The sequence below is a fragment of the Xenopus laevis genome, chromosome 4L (genome assembly GCF_017654675.1).
Source record: "Xenopus laevis strain J_2021 chromosome 4L, Xenopus_laevis_v10.1, whole genome shotgun sequence".
Lineage (NCBI taxonomy): Eukaryota > Metazoa > Chordata > Amphibia > Anura > Pipidae > Xenopus > Xenopus laevis.
The window spans coordinates 137,848,654-137,873,766 of NC_054377.1; the positions used below are offsets into that span (position 1 = coordinate 137,848,654).

The 25,113-nt window shown below is 40.6% G+C and overlaps 1 protein-coding gene across 3 annotated transcripts in view; it reads right to left on the bottom strand.

The window, feature by feature from the left end:
- gpr22l.L (G protein-coupled receptor 22 like L homeolog) overlaps positions 1–25,113 on the bottom strand; it is a 200,642-nt gene that overhangs the window by 143,844 nt on the left and 31,685 nt on the right. For 2 of the 3 annotated variants that reach the window (XM_041590854.1, XM_018259104.2), the window contains exon 2: positions 24,375–24,542. The exons of the other annotated variant lie outside the window; for it this stretch is intronic. The gene's annotated coding sequence lies outside the window, so the exon portion shown is untranslated. The remainder of the gene's footprint in view (positions 1–24,374; positions 24,543–25,113) is intronic. 3 annotated transcript variants of the gene reach the window in all.

Sequence of the window (25,113 nt, forward strand, 5' to 3'; positions counted from 1 at the left end):
ACCTACAAATGGCCCATAGTCTCCATAAATATAGTTTTTGTCTGATGTGGATGCCCAAGTGGTGGGGCTGTACCTAATAGCAGGGCAAAACAGTGAGTTACAGCAGGGGAGTAAAGGGGGAAAGTAAGGTGGAGGCCCAGGTATTGTTATGTTGCACAATAAAGCCCTTGATGTTACACCTGAACACAGTTCCTATTGGATGGTACTCCCTACCTAAAGACCATACTTGCTGAGATTTGGATCATCATGGAAATATAGCAAGATAACCTTGTTTTCTCCTATTAGCTTATGTAATGGGTTAATGTTTCTGTATTATGTTGCAGCACAAAGAGGGATGGAACCCAGGATAACTGAAAAACCTCTACTTCATATGGTTTTTAGGGCCACTCCCATAGCATCCCCATACCTCCAGCAGAACAAAAGCCAGAGGGTAAAGAGAAGGAACCAAGAGGAGAGAAGGAGAACACCCAGTGCCAATGGCAATCGTTTCCCCTTTGAAGGGGTTCTTCCATCTTCTTCTTCTCATGCTGTTTTTTGGTCTACATGACCTTATGAAATGTATGATCCCTACTACAGTCTAGAAAACAGCAGTGTAAGGTTTGCACAATGACATACAAGTCCTCATACATCTTTGCCCAGAGCCAGGCCAAGAGATACCCAAGACTGTCAATGCAGCCTCCACCCAACACCCCCCTCTCAAACATCCACTGTTAGCCATTAGTAGTTTTCTGCTGCTTTCCACCAGTCTTTGCATCCCCAGTGTGATGTATAGAGAAGGCTTAGTGTGTAGGGAATGGTGCCAATTTCTCCAAGGCACCTGCCTGCCCCTAGTTTGGGCCGATTGATAATCATTCTATACCACTTTGCCGATACTGAAAGAATACGTCTCAAAAAATGAAATTCCCAACAGGATTTTACAACAACCTAAACAGAAAAGCTCTGTTAACATTTCCACTGCATTTAAACTAAAGGCATGAAGAACAGGCCTGGAAATTTGTTCTGGATCTCATGTTTTGATACAAATGTTCTGCAGTAGTGAAACTATATTCCAAAGGTGCTAGATATATAAACATATCTAAAAAATACAGTAGGAATATAAAATGACATCATTATTAATAATGATGTGTCTTTCTCTACAAGAAAAAGATATAGTTGGGACTTTGGTAGGACAATATAGGGGGTGTTGTTACTGGCAATTTGTAGTATCAGTAAAATCTACTAGGCAGCTCTAGTAAGCAAACTGGATCAGGTCCAGCATCCTAAATCTGCATCTAAATCTACACTCAAATGGTTGCTGACTACAGAAATCAATTCCCCCGACTGGCCATTGCAATCTCCAGACCTTTATTTAATTGGACATTTGTGGTCTGAACTTAAAAAGCAAGTCACTAGGATAAAGAAAACCCAATGCATCTGGTGGAATAAAAACAAATTCCCTGTAGAGATGTCACAATCCCTAAGGAGCGGTGCCACAACCCTTATAAAGCACAATATGGATCAGGAGGAGGAGAAACTACAGAATCTAAGACTTCAGTTTCTGCATTTTGAAACAAGATGTTCTGCTAAAAACAACTGATCTATCTTTGTACTTTGTGATGCAGCATTAATTGGCTCTGCATAGGCAGATAGATATAGCTTAGTTCTGGAGCGACAGACATAGATAGATAAATAGATAGATGATAGAATACAGTGAATAGTTAGAGATAGATAGATGATAGATAGATAGATAGATAGATAGATAGATAGATAGATAGATAGATAGATAGATAGATAGATAGATAGATAGATAGATAGATAGATAGATAGATAGACAGATAGATAGAGAGATGATAGATAGATGATAGACAGATAGATAGATAGATAGATAGATAGATAGATAGATAGAGAGACAGACAGATAGATAGAGAGATGATAGATAGATGATAGACAGACAGATAGATAGATAGATAGATAGATAGACAGATAGATAGATAGATGATAGCTAGATAGATAGATAATAGATAGAGACCGGTAGATAGATAGATAGATAGATAGATAGATAGATAGATAGATAGATAGATAGATAGATAGATAGATAGATAGATAGATAGATAGATAGATATAGATAGATAGATAGAAGATAGATGATCCGGTAGATAGATAGATGGATGGATAGATAGATAGATAGATAGATAGATAGATGATAGATAGATGATAGACAGATAGATAGATAGATAGATAGATAGATAGATAGATAGAGAGACAGACAGATAGATAGAGAGATGATAGATAGATGATAGACAGATAGATAGATAGATAGATAGATAGATAGATAGATAGATAGATAGATAGATAGACAGATAGATAGAGAGATGATAGATAGATGATAGACAGATAGATAGATAGATAGATAGATAGATAGATAGATGATAGATAGATAGATAGATAGATAGATAGATAGATAGATAGACAGACAGATAGATAGAGAGATGATAGATAGATGATAGACAGATAGATAGATAGATAGATAGATAGATAGATAGATGATAGATAGATAGATAGATAGATAGATAGATAGATAGACAGACAGATAGATAGAGAGATGATAGATAGATGATAGACAGATAAGATAGATAGATAGATAGATAGATAGATAGATGATAGATAGATAGATAGATAGATAGATAGATAGATAGATGATAGAGATAGATAGATAATAGATAGATAGATAGATAGATAGATAGATAGATAGATAGATAGATAGATAGATAGATAGATAGATAGATAGATAGATAGATAGATAGATAGATATAGATAGATAGATGGATAGATAGATAGATAGATAGATAGATAGATAGATAGATGATAGATAGATGATAGACAGATAGATAGATAGATAGATAGATAGATAGAGAGAGACAGATAGATAGAGAGATGATAGATAGATAGAAGATAGATGATAGAGATAGATAGATAGATAGATAGATAGATAGATAGATAGATAGATAGATAGATAGATAGATAGATAGATAGATAGACAGATAGATAGATAGATAGATAGATAGATAGATAGATAGATAGATAGATAGATAGATAGATACCGGTAGATAGATAGATAGATAGATAGATAGATAGATAGATAGATAGATAGATGATAGCTAGATAGATAGATAATAGATAGAGACCGGTAGATAGATAGATAGATAGATAGATAGATAGATAGATAGATAGATAGATAGATAGATAGATAGATAGATAGATAGATAGATGATAGATAGATAGATAGATAGATAGATAGATAGATACCGGTAGATAGATAGATAGATAGATAGATAGATAGATAGATAGATAGATAGATAGATAGATAGATACCGGTAGATAGATAGATAGATAGATAGATGATAGATAGATAGATGATAGATAGATAGATAGATAGATAGTGCAGGTTATTGCTAGGTTGCAGTTGTACTTGACGGTAATTTGGACACAACTTTTATTGAATTTGGTGCAAGTTGAGGCAACTGTTCAAGCAGTGGGAATTGTGTCATTTCTGGTGTGTGCAGTTATTATTGCAACTCGCATCTTATTTACAGGGTGCAAGTCAGTTGCATTCATGGGTACAACCAGAGGGGATACTCTGGAATGACAACCATATCTGGGGCGACAGTAATTCCAGGGGTTGCCCCTGTTCATTTGTGCAACTGGATGATATTTAACGGCACCACATTTTACACCAGAACCTAACTGCCTGGTTTATCTTCATGAAAAATGAACCCCCCTGTCCAATTTCCTTTATAGTGCTTAGGGCTTCTAATTCTACCCCAAATTTGCACCAGACATCTCAGATTTATAGACTGACATCTCAGTGCATTTCCATCTCCCAGCCACATCCATTCTCCATTTCATTTCTGCATCTCACTGGGAGGCAATAGTTACATGAGTAAATGCATTACTGCTGCTATCATACATTGAGCTGAAATGCTGCCATTCATTACCTTTTACCCTTTACCTGTGTTTCTGGAGATTTTCCCCGCCCCAATGGCACAAGTTAGCACCTTAGTGTCTCGTGGAACTAGTTCTGTGGGTGCCACAAGTGATGTTCTTAAAAGAGGAATAACAAACCCCAAACCTTTCCCTTGACACTGCAGGGAAGCAGCAAACTGCTCAATAAAGTAGGTCATCTTTAATTTCTCAGAGATCAAAAGATATTCTGCTTTTCAGGGTAGAACACATACACTATCATTCTGCAGAGAAAAGAGGATTATTTTTATATCACACTTGTAAAAACAGGGCTGCAGCTTCTTCTGGCTATTAGCCAGGTAATAAAGTGAGCCCTTTCAATGTGTGGAGAGAGGACACAACTGATACATGATGTTTTGGGACAAAAACTGCCTAAACACTGTGCGCCAATAACCTTTCTTATGAATAGGAAAAGTAGTCTTGCTATTAGTTTAGAGGTATCCACCCATACAGCTGAGCACTTTTGCAATTTTCACTTTTAAATTAATTTTTAGTATGATGTAGAGAGTGATACTCTAAGATAATTTGCCATTGGTTTTTATTTTTTACTATTTTTGGTTTTTGAGTTATTTAGCTTTTTATTCAGCAGCTCTCCAGAATGCAGTTTCAGCAATCTGATTGCTAGGGTCCAAATTACCCTAGCAACCATGCATTGATTTGAATAAAGGACTGGAATATGAATAGGAGAGGCCTGCAATTTAACATTAAGTTGTGAATATGCTCCATTTTGATAAATAAGGCTATTAAAACTCCTTATGCCTATATATTAGATAATAATATTAAGTGGGACCACCAGTTTGTGTTTTTCAGGGATGAGAAATATTCAGAAAAATTTTAAATCAGGAAAATTAATTATGGATTTGCAAGACCACAAAAAACCTTTTAAAATGTGGGAAAACTTTTAACCTGGGGATGTAAAATTGAGGTTTCTCTGGAACATATTTAGTGGAAATTTCACAAAATGTGTGTTGTTGTTGTGTTAATCAGTAGTACAGGTATGGGACCTGTTATCCAGAATGCTGGGGACCTGAGGTTTTCTGGATAACAGATCTTTCTGTAATTTGGATCTTCATACCTTAAAGGAAAACTATACCCCCCAAACAATGTACTGTAGGTCTCTATTAAAAGATACTGAGTAAAACAGCTCATGTGTAAAACCCTGCTTCATGTAAATGAACCTTTATCATAATAATATACTTTTTTAGTAGTATGTGCCATTGGGTAATCATAAATAGAAAATTGCCATTTTAAAAAATAAGGGCCGCCCCCTGAGATCGTACGATTCACTGTGCACACATACAAACCACATGTAAGGTCACATGAGCCAATTAACAGACAGAGTTCTGTCTTTTGCTTCCTCACTTCTTCCTGTTACAGTTAGAGTTGTAGTATTTCTGGTCAGGTGATCTCTGAGGCAGCACAGATAGAGTCACGAAATGGTGGTTCAAGGCAAGAGATGTAAAAGGGCAATATTTATGTAAATATATATTCCAGTTTGGTAAGATTCTTTAATACAGTATGTCATTCAATTTGATATAAACTATCTGTTGCTTAAGTATTCATTTTGGGGGTATAGTTTTCCTTTAAGTCTACTAGAAAATCATGTAAACATTAAATAAACCCAATAGGCTGGTTTTGCTTCCAATAAGGATTAATTATATCTTAGTTGGGATCAAGTACAAGGCATTGTTTTATTATTACAGAGCGAAAGGAAATTATTTTAAAAAATGTGGATTATTTGGATAAAATGGAGTCTATAGGAGATGCCTATCTCATCTATTTGGAGCTTTCTGGATAAAGGGTTTCCGGATAACGGATCCCATACCTGTACTGAAGAAGGTTCTCTATTAATACTTGATATAACGTTCTTAAAGGAAAACTATACCTCCCAAACAATGTAGGTCTCTATAAAAATATATTGCATAAAACAGCTCATATGTAAAATCCTGCTTCATGTAAATAAACCATTTTCATAATAATATACTTTTCTAGTAGTATGTGCCATTGGGATCGTACGATTCACTGTGGAAACAAACATACCAAACAAACTCTACTTCTACACATGAGCCAATTAACACTTCCACACTTGTTACAGTTAGAGTTGCAGTATTTCTGGTCAGGTGATCTCTGAGGCAGCACACAGACCATCATGAAATGGTGGTTCAAGGCTTGCGATGTAAAAGCCAATATTTACTTAAATATATATTCCAGTTTGGTAAGATTCTTTAATATGCCACTTAATATGATATAAACTCTGCATTCATTTTGGGGGTATAGTTTTCCTTTAATTAACTGTGCGCATTAAGGATTGGTTTTGGGAAGGGCAGATTTCCCACCTCCACCAAACACATAAGAGATTGTTTGCCACAACCAGAGAGCAGAGGCCTGTGTTCTACATATGAATTCAGGGCTGCCTGTGCTTGGCAGTGCTGTATTCATGAGGGGTGAGTGGGAATGCACATAGGTGCTCCAACTCCAGTCCTCGGTCATGACTGGCAGGGGCAGGTAGCAGTGGTCATGTACTTACTGCCTGCCTTATGTCTTTGCCTCCGCCAATGCTGTGCTCCATTAGGGATGTCGCGGACTGTTCGCCGGCGAACTTGTTCACGCGAACATCGGCTGTTCGCGTCCGCCGCAAGTTCGCGAACGTCGCGCGACGTTCGCCAATAGGCGTTCGCGTCAAAATCGTTCGACCATTCGACCATTCGATCGCTAAAATCGAAGGATTTTCGTTCGAATCGAACGATCGAAGCCATTGGATTGAATGAAATCGATTAAAATCCTTCGATCGTTCGAATCGAACGATTTTCGGATGTTCGAAGTTCGCGAACTGTTCGCGAACTGTCCGCATTTTTTGCCGGTGTTCGCGAACGGCGTTCGCGAACACATTATCGGCGGTTCGCTACATCCCTATGCTCCATTTGGTACAAAGTGCAGAGTGCAGCCAGACACCGGAACTAAGGGTAGGTAGCAGAAGCAAGTATCTCAAGCACAAATGCACGGTCAGACTGGGCCATCCGGGGCATACTGGGACTGCGACCGAAGGTCCCTCTTACAGATGCCCGGCATTCAACCTAAACTTGGGTTGGTGGCACCCACCAGGTTTTTTCCCAGTCCCGGTGGCCCGGTATGACACCACACAACTGTGGGAGGGTATAGGCAATGATTGGTGGGGCCATATGGATTAAGTGGCATGGGGGTGGTTTGTGCAGCTGGGGACTGGAATTGGCGTGGGTTAGCAAGTGTGTGTGTGTGGGGGGGGGGCAGAAGGGCAATGGGTCACATAGTATTGCCATTGGTAATTGTATTGGCAAATACTCCTTGATTTTGCTCTGCCCCTTAGTGCTCTTGCAGTTCTGTCCAGGGTGATAGTAAATAACCACTTTAGTATTACAAAGGCCCATAAGAAGAAAATATTCATGGGTAAAATACAAGCAGCATATTATTAGACAGTGTGGCAGCCGCATTGGATGTACAAATTGCAATTCTCCTGCTGTTATTGAACTACTAAACCGACTAACCTCATTCCTCTCTGACAAAACCTGCTGGACCCCCTACAATCTGGTTTTAAGCCACAACACTCCACGGAAACTGCCCTGACTCGACTAACTAATGACCTTTTAACCGCTAAAGCCAACAATCATTTCTCGCTACTACTACTAATACTGCTTGATCTCTCAGCCGCATTTGACACTGTAGATCACCCTCTCCTCCTCCAGTCCCTCCAGTCACTTGGCCTTCGTGACACAGCCCTGTCCTGGTTCTCTTCTTACATCACCAATCGTTCCTTCAGTGTCTCCTATAATGGAGTATCATCTTCTCCCCTACCTCTTTCTGTTGGAGTTCCCCAAGGCTCTGTCCTGGGACCATTACTATTCTCCCTCTATACTTCCTCCCTTGGCAAATTAATAAATTCGTATGGTTTCCACTACCACCTCTATGCTGACGATACTCAGATCTATCTCTCATCTCCTGATCTCAACCCAGAACTCCTAACTCGCGTCTCCTCCTGCCTGTCCGCTATCTCTACCTGGATGTCGCAACGCTACCTTAAATTAAACCTCTCTAAAACTGAAATGGTTCTCTTTCCTCCAACTAACACCAGTAGCATCCCCGAAGTATCCATCATAGTTAACAATTCCACTATCACCCCCTCTCCCCAGGCCCGGTGCCTTGGGGTTATCCTAGATTCTGCCCTGTCATTCACTCCTCATATCCAGTCACTTATTAAATCATGTCACTTCCACCTAAGGAACATATCCAAAATACAATCATTTATCACCCAAGACGCTGCCAAAATTCTTCTTTTTATTCACTCTCTCATCATATCACGTCTAGACTACTGTAACTCTCTTTTAATTGGCCTCCCCCTCCAGAGACTGTCACCTCTCCAGTCCATAATGAACACTGCTGCGAGGCTCATACACCTCAGCAACCGCTCCTCCTCTGCCACGCCATTCTGTCAATCCCTGCACTGGCTTCCGTTACCTTTCAGAATCAAATTCAAATTAATGACACTGACTTTCAAAGCACTTCATAACTCTGGCCCACTCTACATCTCTGAACTCATCTCTATATACTCACCCACTCGCTTACTACGCTCCTCTACTGACCTGCTACTCAACTCTTCTCTCATTACCTCCTCACATGCTCGCATTCAAGACTTTGCAAGGGCTGCACCCCTCCTCTGGAACGCTCTCCCACGGTCTGTCCGACTTTCTCCCAACCTTTCTGCTTTCAAAAAATCTCTGAAAACGCACTTCTTTCGAGAAGCCTACCCTCACTCTGCTTAGCTACCAAACGCAACACCACATACAATACCACATTTCTCACCCACTTAATTCAATCTTGCCCACTCCCACACCTTGTGTATTACTCCCTTCCCTTTAGACTGTATGCCTATGCATAGGGCCTTCCTCACCTTTTTGTACCTGTATTGATTGTGATGTTTGTTACTCCATATATTCTATGTATGTAATTCATGTGATGTAGTTGTATAATCACATTTACTTTACAGTGCTACGCAATATGTTGGCGCTATATAAATACATGTTAATAATAATAATAATAATAAATACTAGGTAGTATTCAGGATGCTCGGAGGTCGCACACTGTATTTCTTCATTCAAGCTGGGGGTCTGAGCTTTGCTGCATAGACAGTGCTCCATTTTTTCTAACCCAGGCAATGGGGGTTATACCTGTACCTGTACCCATATGCCTGGCATAGGAGCAAGGAGGAACCCATTACGTATCCTTGCTCTGGTAGCAGTGGCGTAACTAGATGTTACTGTGCCCAACAGCAAATGCATGTGCTCATTTAAAGGGCATGTAAAGGCAAAAAAATGTAATTCCATTTTTACTTTCTTTAATGAAAAATAAGCCTATCTCCAATATACTTTAATTAAAAAATATCTACCATTTTTATAAGAAACCTGACTATATGCAGTGAAATTCTCCCTTCATTTACTGCTGTGGATAGGAATTGTCAGACGGTCCCTAACTGCTCTGCAGGGAAACAATCATACTTATGAACAGCAGGGGGAGCCCCCGCCTTACTTCCCAGCCATGTAGAACTCAAGCAGCTTTGTTTGTTTCCCTGTAGAGCAGTCGGTGACTGTGTAGAGATTTGTATTGGATTTTATTTTTGCTTTTACATCCCCTTGTTTCCAACTCCGGCTGCAGCAACAAAGATCATGGAGCCAGATTTAAACAGATAAACTGGGATTCTGTTTATCCCAGTTTATTTGGAGGATTATTGGTTCTGCAGAGTTGGAGAAAGTTTGTAATAAACAATACAAAAACTATAAAATCCACATTAGATTACATGACAACACAGGACCCAGTGCAGTCTGTATATTCTGATTATTAATCAGTCTTGCTGTATCGGCTTCTGGCAGATATTATTTGACTTGTGCTGTTTTGATAATTTATGACGATCCCTAAGCAGCCTAGACAACACTGACATACCTCCCAACTGTCCCTTTTTCGGAGGGACAGTCCCTCTTTTGACAGCTCAACCCGCAGTCCCTCATTTGTACTGGAAAGTCCCTCTTTTCTATGCACTGAACAGCCAGAAAAAGAAACAAAGTGCCCAGAACAGCTAACAGGTGCAAATAAGATACTTTGTAACAATTTTGAGACACAAAAACACAGTTTAGATAAGGAGAAATATTTTCAAACTTTCATAACCTGCCAGATTTTGTAAAACAAACATGTTAATTAGGGGGGGTGGCCACAGAAAGTGGTGTGGTCAAAAAAATTGCTGCGCTACATCCCTCTTTTTACTTCCAAAATGTTGGGAGGTATGCACTGAGCATGTGCACAGTCTTGGTCTTGCAAAGATATTTAACAAAGTTACAAGATGGTGACCCCCTATAGCCAACTTTGAAAGCATAAATCATTTGTTTGATTAGGCTTGTGGTGCAGTAAGTTCATGTTTATGTTTAGTATACAAAATACAGCATTTCTAGCCTTATTCTATTTTAGACTTTACTTCCCCTTTAATTTAAACTGAAGTTTTGATTGATTTTCCAGGAAGAAGAGAGTTACCATAGTCAGAACGGTGGCAGGGTTTAATATCTATTTAATATGAAAGGAACATGAAGAAATATTCAGTGCCATCCCCGTGTATTGAGTCTACTGGCCCTTTAATCGCACTTTGGTCATCCCCAGGGAAATATTAGGCTATGACAACTGTAATATGTGAAAAAGCAACATGATGGAGAGCATAAAGGTCAAGGACAGAGGTTTCTTATTTTCCATTAAACATTTGATAATAAGGAAGTCAATAGAAGCGGAGCAGTAAATCTGCAGAACTGTGGGGGAGGCAGAGATGGGAGATGAAGGCTGTTTGGATGAGATATAATGAGGATTTGGGCTACTGGATGGAAATTCCTTTTCCTTAGAGGTTCCAGCGATTGAGGGGAATTAATATTTAATAACAGTTGGATGCATCTCGTTCCGCGTCATTCTGGAGCAACTGTAATCCACAGAATGCAGCTCCCTCGGGCCTTTATAGACAAACATTGGCAGCCTTCCCTGCTATATTTCTAGATAGGCTTTTTTGGGTTCAAGGCCTAGAGGATTATTTTAGGCCCCCAAAACCCATCCTGCTATTGCTCAAGGAATCACCAAGTTAGCAAATAGCATTCACCCCTAAATCTCACCATTATAGGAGGGTGTTCCCCCTAAAAATTTTCTTGGATAACGAAAATACAAGCTTTCCAATATACCTGAAATGCATTGAAAATGTTTAAAGGGTGGTTTGCTTTTAACTTTAAGTATGATATTGATATTCTGAGACAATTTGCAATTGGTCTTCATTTTTATTTTATGGGTGTTTTTGATTTATTTGGGGTTTTTTAGGCATCTTTACAGTTTGTATTTCACCAGCCGTCTGGTTACTTGAGTCTTATTTACCCTAGTAACCAGGCAGTGATTTGAATGGCAGACAGGAAGATGAGTAGGTGATGGACTGAATAGCAAGACAGGTAATATATGCCAGGACCAGTGACCTCAATCTAGAAAAAAAGCAAATACTTTAAAAGTTTTAAAATATAAATAATGAAGACCAATTGCAAAGGAACTAGGAATAGGACATTGTTGAACATGCTAAAGAGGTTATGTAATATATACATGTATGGGGGGATGCAACCGAATCCTTGTCCCCGCCGAACCAAATCTGAATCCTAATTTGCATATGCAAATTAGGGATGGGGAGGGAAATTGCTTGACTTTTTGTCACAAAACAAGAAAGTAAAAATTTGCATATAAAAATTAGGATTCGGTTCGGTATTCGGCCGAATCTTTCGTGAAGGATTCAGGGGTTCGGCCGAAACCAAAACAGTGGATTTGGTGCATCCCTAATATATATATGTGTATATATCCAAAAGATTGAAAACCGGCACACATCTTCACACATTTATTTTTGAAACATCACATCTGAGTCCTAATAAGGTCCTAACAAGGACCGAAATGTTGGACTCAGATGCAGGTCCGGACTGAGAATTAAAATAGGCCCAGGCATTTCAGGTACACAGAGGCCCAATCAGCCCACATAGAGGCCCAAACAGCCCCCACCAGCCCACTAAATACTGACTTTCTATGGCACCTTATAGCAGCCCCTCTGGCATTTGCCAGAACCCCCAGATTGCCAGTCCGGGCCTGCTCAGATGTGATATTTCAAAAATAAATGTGTGAAGATTTTTATGGGTGTGCCGGTTTTCAGTCTTTTGGATGTATATCGAATATAACCGTAATGTTAATTTAGCATTGGAGTACGGATACTCATTGAACTATTATATATATATATATTTATATATATAACAGAGCAGAATAGTCATTGTAGTTTGGTAGCCACATAGGAAGACCACTGTCCCTCTGGAGCCCTTTGTGACTTGCTCACAGTATAGGACCCAGGGTCGGACTGGGGGGCCCGGGGCCCACCGGGACTAATGTCCAGGGCCCCCTCCGACCCCCCCTGCCTCCCTACTATGACGCACCGAGCACGATTGCACGAAGGCGCTGCTCGGCACGCCTGCGTGTAGGCGCCGTTCCTCAGTAAAAGGTGCCGCGCGCATGCGCAAATGGCGCTGCGCGGCACGTAAAAAAACCTTTTTTTCTTTTAAGGACGATCGGGACGGGGGACTGGCCCGGCGGGGGCCCATTAGGGGTCGGGGCCCACCGGGTTTTTTCCCGGTATCCCGCCGGGCCAGTCCGACACTGATAGGACCCCAAGGATCATAGCCTCCTACAGACCTATTTAGGCTTCCCTGCCTTGAGCACCAAAATGCTCTTGGTCTATGACTCAAAAGCAACCTGCATCTGCATGTGAACCCCCTCAGTGCTGCACTGGAATAACGACAGACAGCCAGGCAGAATGGGAGATATATCTAATGCACAGCATATGTCCTACTGTCCTTAATGCTCTGTTATCCTCCCCCATCTGACACCCAAGGTGTAAATAATGTCATTATTAAATTACGTCTGAGAAGGAGCATCCGAATTAACAGGCCTTGCGGCACAATACATTTTCCCTCTTGTGCTTAACCCTTTCCTTGTCAATATAAAAGCAGGGCCTGAGTTAGAAAAGAAGGAAGCAGGAAGGCTAGGGGCCCCTTCTAAATGTAGAGAAGGAGGGGTGAATTGTTCTAAATCAGACCTGCAGGCAGGCCCGGACTGGCAAATGCCAGAGGGGCTGCTATAAGGTCCCATTGAAAGTCAGTATTTAGTGGGGCTGTTTGGGCCTCTATGTGGGCTGAGTGGGCCTCTGTGTATCTGAAATGCCAGGGCCTAATTTAATTCTCAGTCCGGACCTGCCTGCAGGTTATATATATATTATATACCAACATATCTAACAGCTGTTACACAATATAAGAAGCCGTTTGTACTACTATCTACATTCTTCCTCCAGGGTCCCTCTAATTCTTGGGGTCTAGGACAAATACACTTCCTGCCATGGCCCCTAAAATCAGCTCCAGATAGAAGAAAGGAGACCAAGAATGGGCCATGCCATTCTCAAATTATCTTGAAATTATCAGACATTGTCAGCTGCTATACATTGTGTATGTGAGAATAGTGCCGGCTCTCTTTGCATCTTCATCCAGCCCAGATTATGGTTGATCACCCTCAGAGCCGGGGAATTACAGATTCTATGTTTTTACTCCTAACGCACCCCTTTCCCTTAGACACGGCATGGACAAGGTTCAGCTCCTTATTATCAGGAGTCACAAAGGCATTCTGTATCCATGGGAGCAGGGTCAGTGCATTGCTTGCTGAAACAGATAGAAATCCCTACATCTCCAAAGAGATGTTTTTATACACAGAGCTAGGAATGGATTTGTTTCCCTCTTATTTTATATTTAAAGAAAAAAAAACATTCTTCTGTAGGGGGGAGGAATTTAAAGGGGAAATTGGCCCCAAATTTAGAATCTGAAATCCTGCATACTGCAGCAATATTGCATTTTTTTGTGTCCCTGTTATAATATTTTAATCCCTCCTACAGTTGCTGGGGGCTGGGTACAAACAAACCGCCCCATGGGTTTTTTCAGGGGACCAGAAAATAAAACGGTGGAAAATCTGAAACAAAATGAAAAATCAGTAATTGCATTAAACAATATATATTGTTGGGACCACAAATAACTGTGTAATAAATCAGGGGATGTAAAATTGAGGCTCCATTGTATTTGAAAATATTCCTCTATAAGCCTGCTAGGTATTGTGGCAAGAATAGCAAGAGAACAAATATGTATTTGCTACAAATCTTGCCTAAAATGCTCTCTAAGGTGAACTTCTATGAGTATTGTAAAGAACAAATTATGATCTAGTAAACAAGGTTTATTATCCATACAACCCCTTGGGTTGTCTGAAGGGAAGAGCAGAAAGAATTTAGGCTTAGGTTAACGGCACAGCGGAGAAGAACAAGTGGAGAAAATACTGATTTGCTCTTTTCTGCATTCCGTTGTGTGTATATTGTGAAAAGTATGCATTTTTGCCCCAAAATCCGCAGATGCCATGCTGTCTGTGTTCCTACGTAGTGGGAGAAAAAAAAAACTGTGCCAGTAATGCTCAGCACTGATAGGGCCACATAACAGGAAAAATTATGTTCTAAAAAAAAATACCCATGGGGGCCAATTTATTATTGTCCTTGATGCAAGGGTTAAAAAATAAGGTCTAGGGTAGTGATGTGCACCCGCCCGATATCCGGCCTCCCTCCACCCGCGTCTGACTTCCAGGTTCCTTTTATAGAACCGCGTCGATCGGCCGATGACATCACAAAAGGGGTGAGCAGGCACGTGTCTATAAAAGTTGAACCCAGAAGTCGGAAGCTGGCGACGAGAGCAGGCAAAAGAGCTCAACCCAGACCTGCCCGTGAGCTGGAAAGGAGGGTGTGAGGTCAGCCAGAAGGTCGGCCAGAATCATCGGGTAGATCCGTGGGTCCCACAAGTATTGGGCTGGCCCGCACATCACTAGTCCAGGGGGCTCCTGCCATGAGGCAAATTCAGATACTTGCAGCAGGCAGCAGTGCCCTACAGGTTACAACAAAAAGCCTCTTCTAGTGCACACAATTATACTCTCTGCACTAGTGATGTGGCCCCTTCTTGCCCCTGTAGGAGCACAAAAGCACCGGGGTGAAGCACATTGTTGTGGTAGGAACAATCACCCCTGACTAGGTCCTTAGTGTTTATGCTCAAAAACTTGCATCAAGGGTTTGGTGTTGAGTGCATCAGATTTGGCCACAAGGCAGCCCTGTATGTAACATGTTAATTACAGGGCACCCCATTCTGCCCCTTACACTCCCACATCTAAGTGACAAGAAAGCTAGGGGGTGTTCCAGGGGCCCTCCCACATGCCCTTCCCTGACCCTAACCTGCCCTCCTTTAGCCCATGTCCGCCGCATCCGACTTCCGGGTTTCTTTTATAGACCCACGCGGGCCACCCCATCTATGACATCGCAAAGAATAACACAGAAGTTGGAAGCCAGCATTTGACAGTTTGGGGCAGAGTGAGCAGAAGAAGAGCTCAACCCGCACCCGCCTGCCACCCGCGAAGAAGAGTGGGAGGTCGGCAGGGCCGGATTTATGCAAGTGGCGCCCCGAGGCCAGCGCTGGACACTTCTCATGCATGCTCTACCATCTGGCTGTGTGGTCCTAGCACCGGCCCCTGTGCGCACGCGAGTTCGCGATTCAGCACCGGAGCACCCAGTGCTCCTTAGGATGCAGCAGGGCGGCATAGGCGCCACCCTAGGCCTGGGCCTTTGTGGCCTCGCCACAAATCCAGGCCTGGAGGTCAGCCCGGACTTGCCCAACCCGCGGGGTGGACTGGCCCAGAGAGACACCTGGAAAAAACCTTCGGGCCATGCGGGCCCCTGATAAGGCAGCCCCCAGTCCAGCACTGCCACTATCTAAAAAAATAAAGTGGTCTCACATGCAGGAACACAAAGAACTTGTGCCTTCAGCCAAAACCTGCAGGACTATGTGCAAAGTGGGATTATTGTGCCCAAATGTTTGCCACTCTGCCTCTTGCCATTCTTTATTTCCAACAAAGAGCTAATTACTGGCAAGCAATGTTGTCATAGGGAAGCACTGTGTGCAGCACCCACCTTATTGTTTGTGTTATGCTGAATAATATCCCACCACCCAAATACCGAAGGAAGGAGGAATAATCAAGATTCCCAAAACAACGTTGCCATCAAGATTTCCCCTACTCTCAGACAATCTTTTATCCTAAGCCAAGTGCTGGGCGCTTTAAATGTTAAAAGGTACCAGTTCAAGGCCGGTCAGCTTTGATGCTGAATCTGATTGAAACCCCGCAGACTGCTACAATCCAATGTTCATCTGCAGCAATTTACTGAGCCTCTTTGTTGCCGACGGTGTCTGACGGTGATTGCTTAGGTGGGGAAAAGATTAAAACTTCAATCAACACCACCTGCCTAAAAAGAATTTTGTACTTCTAGGAAACAGCTGCTTCTGGTTCTGGTTCTAGTGCTGTTTAGAGATCAGGCTTTAGACACTTGAGAGAAGAGAACAAGTCTGTATTCAGAATACCAAATCTTTATTCTTTTTATTGCAGTTTTCCCAAAATTATTCCCAATATCTAGTGGCTAGTGTGGTTAAGTTCCCGGAACTGATTTCTTGTGCAGTGATTAGGATTGCCACCTCGCCTATTCATATTCCAGTCTCTTGTTCAAATCAGTGCATGGTTACTAGGGTCATTTGGACCCTAGCAACCGGATTGCTGAAATTTCAAACTGGAGAGCTGCTGAATAAAAAGCTAAATAACTTAAAAACCACAAATAATAAAAATTAAAGCCAATGGCAAATTGTCTCAGAATATCTCCCTCTACATCATACTAAAAATTAATTCAAAGGTGAACAACCCGTTTAAGCTGGGTACAGTCCAGGTAGGTCAAATTTAAGACACCAAGGGGGTTATTTAGTAAAGTCCAAATGAAAAAAAAACGCCAAAAATTCTATAAAATCCAAATTTTTAGTGGAAAAAAATTGAATTTTTCTAGATTTATAATAACCCACGGATGGAAAAAGTACAAATCTGGAAATCCACAATCTCAGACCTGCCGAGTTTGTATATAAGACAATGGGAGAGGTCCTTATCCTATTTGGAAGTTTCTGTGGTCTGTGTTGGATTTAGCCAGAAAATCCGACTATTTCGGGCAAAAATCTGAAAAATTCTGATTTTTTGGGAAAAAGGCAAAAATAATCGATTACGATTTTTGCTTGGTTTTATTGAGTTTGTCCGATAAAATTATATTTTTTTTAATAATAAATAAGGTCCAATCGTGGATTCTAGTTTGGTTGTATTTTTTTTTAAAAAAAAAATTTGGATTTTGGTAAAGAAGAAACCCAGTGATGAATCTGACTATACCATAGAATGTCTTATTCTAATTAGAACTGGCATGATAATCCCTCTAAGGGTAAGGGCACACAGGCAGATCCGGGGAGATTAGTTGCCCGGAGACAAATCTCCTCTTCTTTGGGGTGACTAATCTCCCTGAACTGTCTCCCCGGCTAAAATGTAAATCGCCTGCGGGATGGCACTCGTAGCAATTTGTTTTCCGAAGTCGTCCTAAGTTTCCTCGTGAGGCAATTTCGGAAAACGAATCGTTCCGAGTGCCATCCTACCGGCGATTTACACTTTAGCCGGCGGGGAGGCAGTTCGGGGAAATTAGTCCTGAAGAAGAGGAGATTTGTCGTTGGGCGATTAATCTCCCCGAATCTGCCTGTGTGCCCGGACCCTTAATGCTATAAAAGTTTGCTTCAAGCTTATTATCCATAACAACCAATAATCAGTTAGCTTTTACCAGTCTATTGCACTGAAACGAGTGAAAGCAAACATCTAATTGGCTGCTATGACTGACCAGGCTAGGGCAAACTTTTCCCATGTTTGTACATAACCCTGCTGGGAAATCATCCTATCCAGATCTTTCCAGATCCTATCCAGATCCTTCCAGATCCTAGCCAGACCCTTTGCTATCATTCTATCCAGATCCATCGAGATCCTATCCAGACCCTTTGTTTGCCTCTTGGAGGTTGATGACTTATGTAGGTTATATAACTGTTGGTAACAATGTGTTAAACAGAGGCGGATATCTCCCTGAGCATTATGTTTTTTCTGCGAAAGCGCCGCTGTCCTTTGGAGGCTAATTAATTCCACTGTTTTAGCTCAGCGTGGCCCAGAGGGAGCGAGGCAGGAAGAAATACACTTCATCTCATCTTCAAAGGGGAAAGGCTTTCTTTCTCTCCTCTTCTTTTATTTTGGTGGAGCAGAAATTAAAGACGACTGTGTGTGTGTAATAGGCAGCCTGGGCAATGGCGCTATATACAGTAAAGGGCACTTAGCATAGGCTGGGCACGTAATACTGACATGTCCATCACACACACACAAGAAAACACAAGGTCATCACTATTAGACAAAAAAAAAACATTTGGAGGGTGTCAGCAGTTAAAGTTGCAGTTAAACAGCATGCATTTTCTCTTTCTCTGTTTAGAGGAAAAGATCAGGTTTCTGATATAGTGAAAATTAAGGAAAAGCATGTTGGTTTTATAATCCTATTAGTACCACTTAACACTATGATGGGCGAATAAATTTGCCCGGTGCAAATGCGCAGCGAATTTCCATGTTTCGTAGATGGGGAATAAATTCGCGAAACTCGGGGGTGTCAAAAAAATTTGGACGCATGTTGGGAAAGTTGTTGTTTTTTTAGATGGGGTCAGTGAACACCATCTGAAAGCTGGAAAGAGTCAGAAGAAGAGGATGAACAATGAACAAAGTTGCTTAGAATTAGCCATTCTATAACATACTAAAAGTTAACTTAAAGGTGAACCACCCCTTTAACAAGGCAGCCATGTCCCACCATTGGACAAGACTATCAATTAACATTTGCACCCTGCACCCGCCCATACCATTAATCTAGCATCTGATTGACCTGTAAATTAGGGGTCTGGTAGGGGGGTGCCTACCTTTACCAGCGAAACCCAGACAGAGCAGTATAGTTGCATGGGTTTCATCTGGGGACTCTTGTTTTCTCCTGTATTCTAAAAGTATAAATACAGTCATATGAAAAAGTTTGGGAACCCCTCTCAGCCTGCATAATAATTTACTCCACTTTCAACAAAAAGATAACAGTGGTATGTCTTTCATTTCCCAGGAACACTGGGAGTACTGGGGGTGTTTTCTGAACAAAGATTTTTAGTGAAGCAGTATTCAATCAAATGTGAAAAACTGCCTGTGCAATAATTTGGGTACCCTTGTAACTTTGCTAATTTGAATGCATGTAACTGCTCAATGCTGATGACTGGCAACACCCAATTGGTTGGATTGGCTCATTAAGCCTTGTACTTCATAGGCAGGTGTGTCCAATCATGAGAAAAGGTATTTAAGGGGGCCAATTGCAAGTTGTGCTTCTGTTTGACTCTCCTCTGAAGAGTGACAACATGGGATCCTCAAAGCAACTCTCAAAAGATCTGAAAACAAAGATTGTTCAGTATCATGGTTTAGGGGAAGGCTACAAAAAGCTATCTCAAAGATTTAAACTGTCAGTTTTAACTGTAAGGAATGTAATCAGGAAATGGAAGGCCACAGGCACAGTTGCTGTAAAACCCAGGTCTGGCAGGCCAAGAAAAATACAGGAGCGGCATATGCAGAGGATTGTGAGAATGGTTACAGACAACCCAAAGATCACCTCCAAAGACCTGCAAAAGCATCTTGCTGCAGATGGTGTATCTGTACATCATTCTACAATTCAGCGCAATTTGCATAAAGAACATCTGTATGGCAGGGTGATGAGAAAGAAGCCCTTTCTGCACTCACGCCACAAACAGTCGCTTGTTGTATGCAAAAGCTCATTTAGACAAGCCACAGTCATTTTGGAACAAAGTGCTTTGGACTGATGAGTTATTTGGTCATAACAAAAAGCACTTTGCATGGCGGAAGAAGAACACTGTATTCCAAGAAAAACACCTACTACCTACTGTCAAATTTGGTGGAGGTTCCATCATGCTATGGGGCTGTGTGGCTAGTTCAGGGGCCCGGGGCCCTTGTTAAAGGCATGTTATATATTAAAAGGAAGTTGCTTCTTTGAAAGCTCAGCCAATGATAAACAAAGAATTAAGAGAAGTTTCTAAACTTTTTCATATGACTGTATATGATAGTAGCAAGGCAAGTTGGTGTCAACAGAAGGGGCATTAATTGTATGAAAGTGTGTCTAATAAGGCAATAATAAGGTCATATGTTAAACTACAACAGGTTGGATAGTTGTGCTCTAATTTATAGAACCGTGGAGAGCCGACCAGATCAAGACCAGATCCCACCAGCACAGATATAAGTCATAGATCCAAACTTACTGATGGATGTTTCACTATTCAGTCTCATCACAGAGGTTATGGTAAGGCAGGCTATGTTTACATAAATAATGTGAATTAAATACATTCTGTTAATGCTTTCCTGGCCCTGTCACTCACAAGGAATACATTGCACTGATTGGATATTTTCGACTCTGAATGATAAGACTGTATCTGCGCTGTTGCACCACTGATTCTCCATACTTTAGTCAAAATAGCATTGTCCAGGTATGGGGCCTGTTATCCAGAATGCTGAGGACCTGAGGTTTTCTATATAAGGGGTATTTCTGTAATTTGGATCCCCAACTAAAATAGCATTTAAATGCTAATAAAATCCAATAGGATTGTTTTTCCTCCAATAAGGATTAATTATATCTTAGTTGGGATCAAGTACAAGCTACTGTTTTATTATTACAGAGAAAAAGGAAATAATTTAAAAAAAAAATTGAATTATTTGATTAAAATGAAGTCTATGGGAGATGGCCTTCCTGTAATTCGGAGCTTTCTGGATAACAGGTTTCCGGATAACAGATTCTATCCCTGTATAAGCATCTAGTGAAGGAAAGAGCCAGATTGAAAGGCTACATAGCTCGCAAGCATGCTGCCATTTAATATGCATCACTCTGCACAAGGGTTTGATTTACAGATATCTTAGCTACAACAAAACTAAATAGTCCTCACTTTTCATTTTATTCCCTCTGAATACATTTCCTGACAGAACGCGGCCATCCAGGTTGTTTTAAGTCATTTCTTTTTAAATATCAGGCACTTTAGGAATTTCAGCAAGGGGCTATATCAGTATACTATATCAGTTTCATACTATATCAGGTTTATTATGTTCAGGAGTAGAGTAGCTTAGGCCCACCAGCCTCTTTTCTATTCTCTATATATTTCATCCCAATTTATTGCTTTGCACCCTATTTTGTTTAGAACTTTTCCTCCCTCTTGTATTTCTCTTCTCCTCTACCTTTCCCCCACCCATCTCTTCTTCCCCCTTCCATTCATTCTCTTCTAGTCTCCTGAAGTCTCCCTTCTTCTCTCCCTTCTAAATCCCCCTTCTATACAGAATACTAGTGATGGGCGAATTTCTCCCGTTTGGCAAAAAAATTTGTGAATTTCCCGCAATATTCGTGAAATGGCAAAAATTCGAGGAAAAATTGTGAACTTAAAAGTTTCAAGAAAAATCGTGAAAATCGGAAATTGACGCCCGCGTCCAAGCTGATGCTGGAGTTAAAGTCAATGGGCAATCGAATAGTGTTGACATGCGCCGATTTTGACGTGAGCGACTTTTCGGAGATGTGTCCAAAAAAATTTTGCTGGAGATTCACAAATTTATTTGCCGGCGGCGAAACGTGGAAATTTGCCACAAATTCGTGACAGCCGAATTTATTCGCCCATCACTACAGAATACTACAATAGAAAAATAACTTGCAGTACATCTGGAGCCTAAAAACAAAATCAAAATGATTACACTGCAAATTAAAGTTGGGATATTACCCAGTAACTGAATGGGTCAGTCTGATTCTGTTAAAGGGGTGGTTCACCTTTTCATTCAATGGCTAATTCTAAGCAACTTTTCAACTGACCTTCATTTTTTTCTTCTTTATAGTTTGTGAATGATTTGCCTTTTTCTTCCGACTCTTTCCAGCTTTCAAATGGGGGGTCACTGACCCTCTCTAAAAATTAATGCATTGTAGTAAGGGCAGAGACACGCGGTCAGATTCAGGGAGATTAGTCAAGAAATCTCCTCTTCTTAGGGGCGACTAATCTCCTTTGGAAAAGAAGCACTCAGAGTGCTATCCCGCCAGCGATTTACATTCTAGCCGGCGGGAAGGCAGTTTGGGGAGATTAGTCGCCCTGAAGAAGAGGAGATTTGTCGCCGGCGACTAATCTCCCCGAATCTGACCGCTTGTCTCTGTCCTTAGGCTACAAATGTATTGTTATTGCTACTTTTAATTACTCATCTTTCTATCTGGGCTCTATCCCAGTGTCGTAACTATAGAGGAAGCAGACCCCACAGTCGCGGGAAAAACCCAAGAAAATAACCATCCCCAGCCGCTCTCTTACCTGCATCGGGGAAGAGGCTGAACGGGAAGGGCCCCTGTGAAGATTTTTTTGCAGGAGGGCCCGGCGCTTTCTAGTTAGGTCACTGCCCTCTCCTATTTATCTTCCAGTCCCTTATTCAAATCAATGTAATTGGGACCCTAGCAACCAGACTGCTGAAACTGCAAACTGGAGAGCTGCTGAATAAAAAGCTAAATAACTCAAAAACCACAAATAATAAAAAATGAAAACCAATTGCAAATTGTCTCAGAATATCACTCTCTACATCATACTAAATGTTAACTCAAAGGTGAGCAACCCCTTTAACATGATTCAGTGAAAGATGACTTTGTCTCTCATTTATTAAAGATGATTTGGACATATTCAACACAAAGTTGATGTGCATTCCTACTGAGAACAAAGCAGAATCTGCAAGTCAATAGCGCCATGATAGATGATAAGGAAAGCAATGCACCAGGCAAATAATCATACACTTGCCTCTATTATTTCTATCAAATATAAATTGGCTCTATTTTGTGAGCCTTTTAGTTGTTCGTAATGTATATAGTGAAATAATCGAATATAAGCCTAATTTTTCAGCCCCCAAAATATGCTGAAAAACTGTACCTCGGTTTATACTCTGGTCAAACGCGAACATGGTCGTCGGCTTCCAAAAATGAGACGCCGGCACCTCCAATGGGAGCAGAAACCCTCAATTTTTTGATTGAAAATTACCAGAATCTGCTGCATTTCTCACCCTAGGCTTATACTCGAGTCAATAAGTTTCCCAGTTTTTGGAGGTAAAATTAGATACCTCGGCTTATACTCGGGACGGCTTATACTCGAGTATATACGGTAACTGTTATATAGAATAATAATTCTTTCATCTGTTCCCTCATTAGACCCCTCAACCCTGCAGAGATTAATAAATCTCTCTCTTTTACGCTAATTGCAGGTTGTGCCTATTATACAGTATATAATATAAAAAGCCAAAGTTACTGGCTGCCAATGGTGAATATTTAATGTGTCTCCTGTCTTCAGAGCTATTTTGGTCAGATAGGCAGCACGTCAGTTATCTAAATGCATTTTTTATTGAGCGAGCATGCCAAAACTAACATCTAGAAGAAACACTGATGGATTGTTGCTTCCAATCAATATTAAAAGTATACAGCAGGGCCGTCCATCTGGATACCCAAGGGCCAGAAGGGGCTCTCCAAGGGGATTAGTGTGGCCTCAAAACAGTCTGGGGACTCTGCAAACATCTCTGTTTAACATCAAACAGCCTGTGAAGACGTGGTTAATAGTGAATAAGTTGAGGAGCATTTATATATATATATATATATATATATATATATATATATATATATATATATATATATATATATATATATATATATATATATATATTTTATATATATATATAAGTGCAATAAAGGTTTTAGTGCAAGACAATAGGATATACTGATACTCTGTATTCATCATTTTCTATGTGTTTTTTTTAAGAGTTAACCTATACTGCAGCTTTTCAGTTGGTCATTTAGAACATTAAGCGCCACAAAGATTCTAGAATCAACTTGAGATGGAAGCTTCAGCGTGCCACCGCCATAAATTCTACGTTTCTAGGTTACAGTTTAACATTTGGAAAAGCCATTGGTGCCAGCTGCCCTTGCCACGATGAGCACTAAAAGGGTTAAACAGCAAGCTGCAGATAATAGAAATATATATATAGCAATAAAAACCTAAATTCACGTGGATTCTGCGGTTTGTATGTAGAATTTACTGACCCAAGCATCATATTCATTGCAGTATTCTTTGCAGAAATCCCACCTCTTTATTGCAGAACTCCAAACCCATTTCCACTTAAACTGTACTCGCTGCAGCTAAACTCCGCCCCTATTATGGCAGCCATTATGCTTTGCACCATCACGTCTGGCCATTATGGGTGCTACATAAGGGAAAGGTGGCAAGCCTTACCTTGGGTGGAAGGAAGACCATCACATGCAAGTCATAGTAGGTTTTATACATCCACTGAAAGGTGTAGGGATTTCTATGGGCATAGACTGCTGTGAAACCTCCGAAGATACTGGTGGGCAAGACTTGTTCCTCTTACTATTACTCTCGCACCATGTGCCACAGACCAGGCTGAAAAAGCAAACAACCAGGGGAAAAAAAAGAAAAAATATAATACTTTTTTTTTATTGAGTCTAATATAAATATTATATACAGGTATGGGATCCGTTATCTGGAAACCCGTTATCCAGAAAGCTCTGAATTTCAGAAAGGCCTTCTCCATTATATTGAAATAATCTAAATTTTAAAAATAAAATTTTTAAAATAAAGTAGTACCTTGTACTTGATCCCATCTAAGATATAGTTAATCCTTTTTGGAGGCAAAAGCAGCCTGTTGGGTTTATTGAATGTTTACATGATTTTCTAGTAGATTTAAGGTATGAAGATCCGTTATCTGGAAAGCGCTAGGTCCCAAGCATTCTGGATAACAGGTCCCATACCTGTACTATAATATGTGTATACTATATATATATATATATATATATATATATATATATATATATATATATATATATATATATATATATATATATATATATATATATATATATAGTGATGGGCAAATTTGTCCGGCTTTGCCCAAAAATTCGCAAAACGGCGAAAAATTTGCGAAAAATCGCGAAATAGGGAAGTTCTCGAAAAA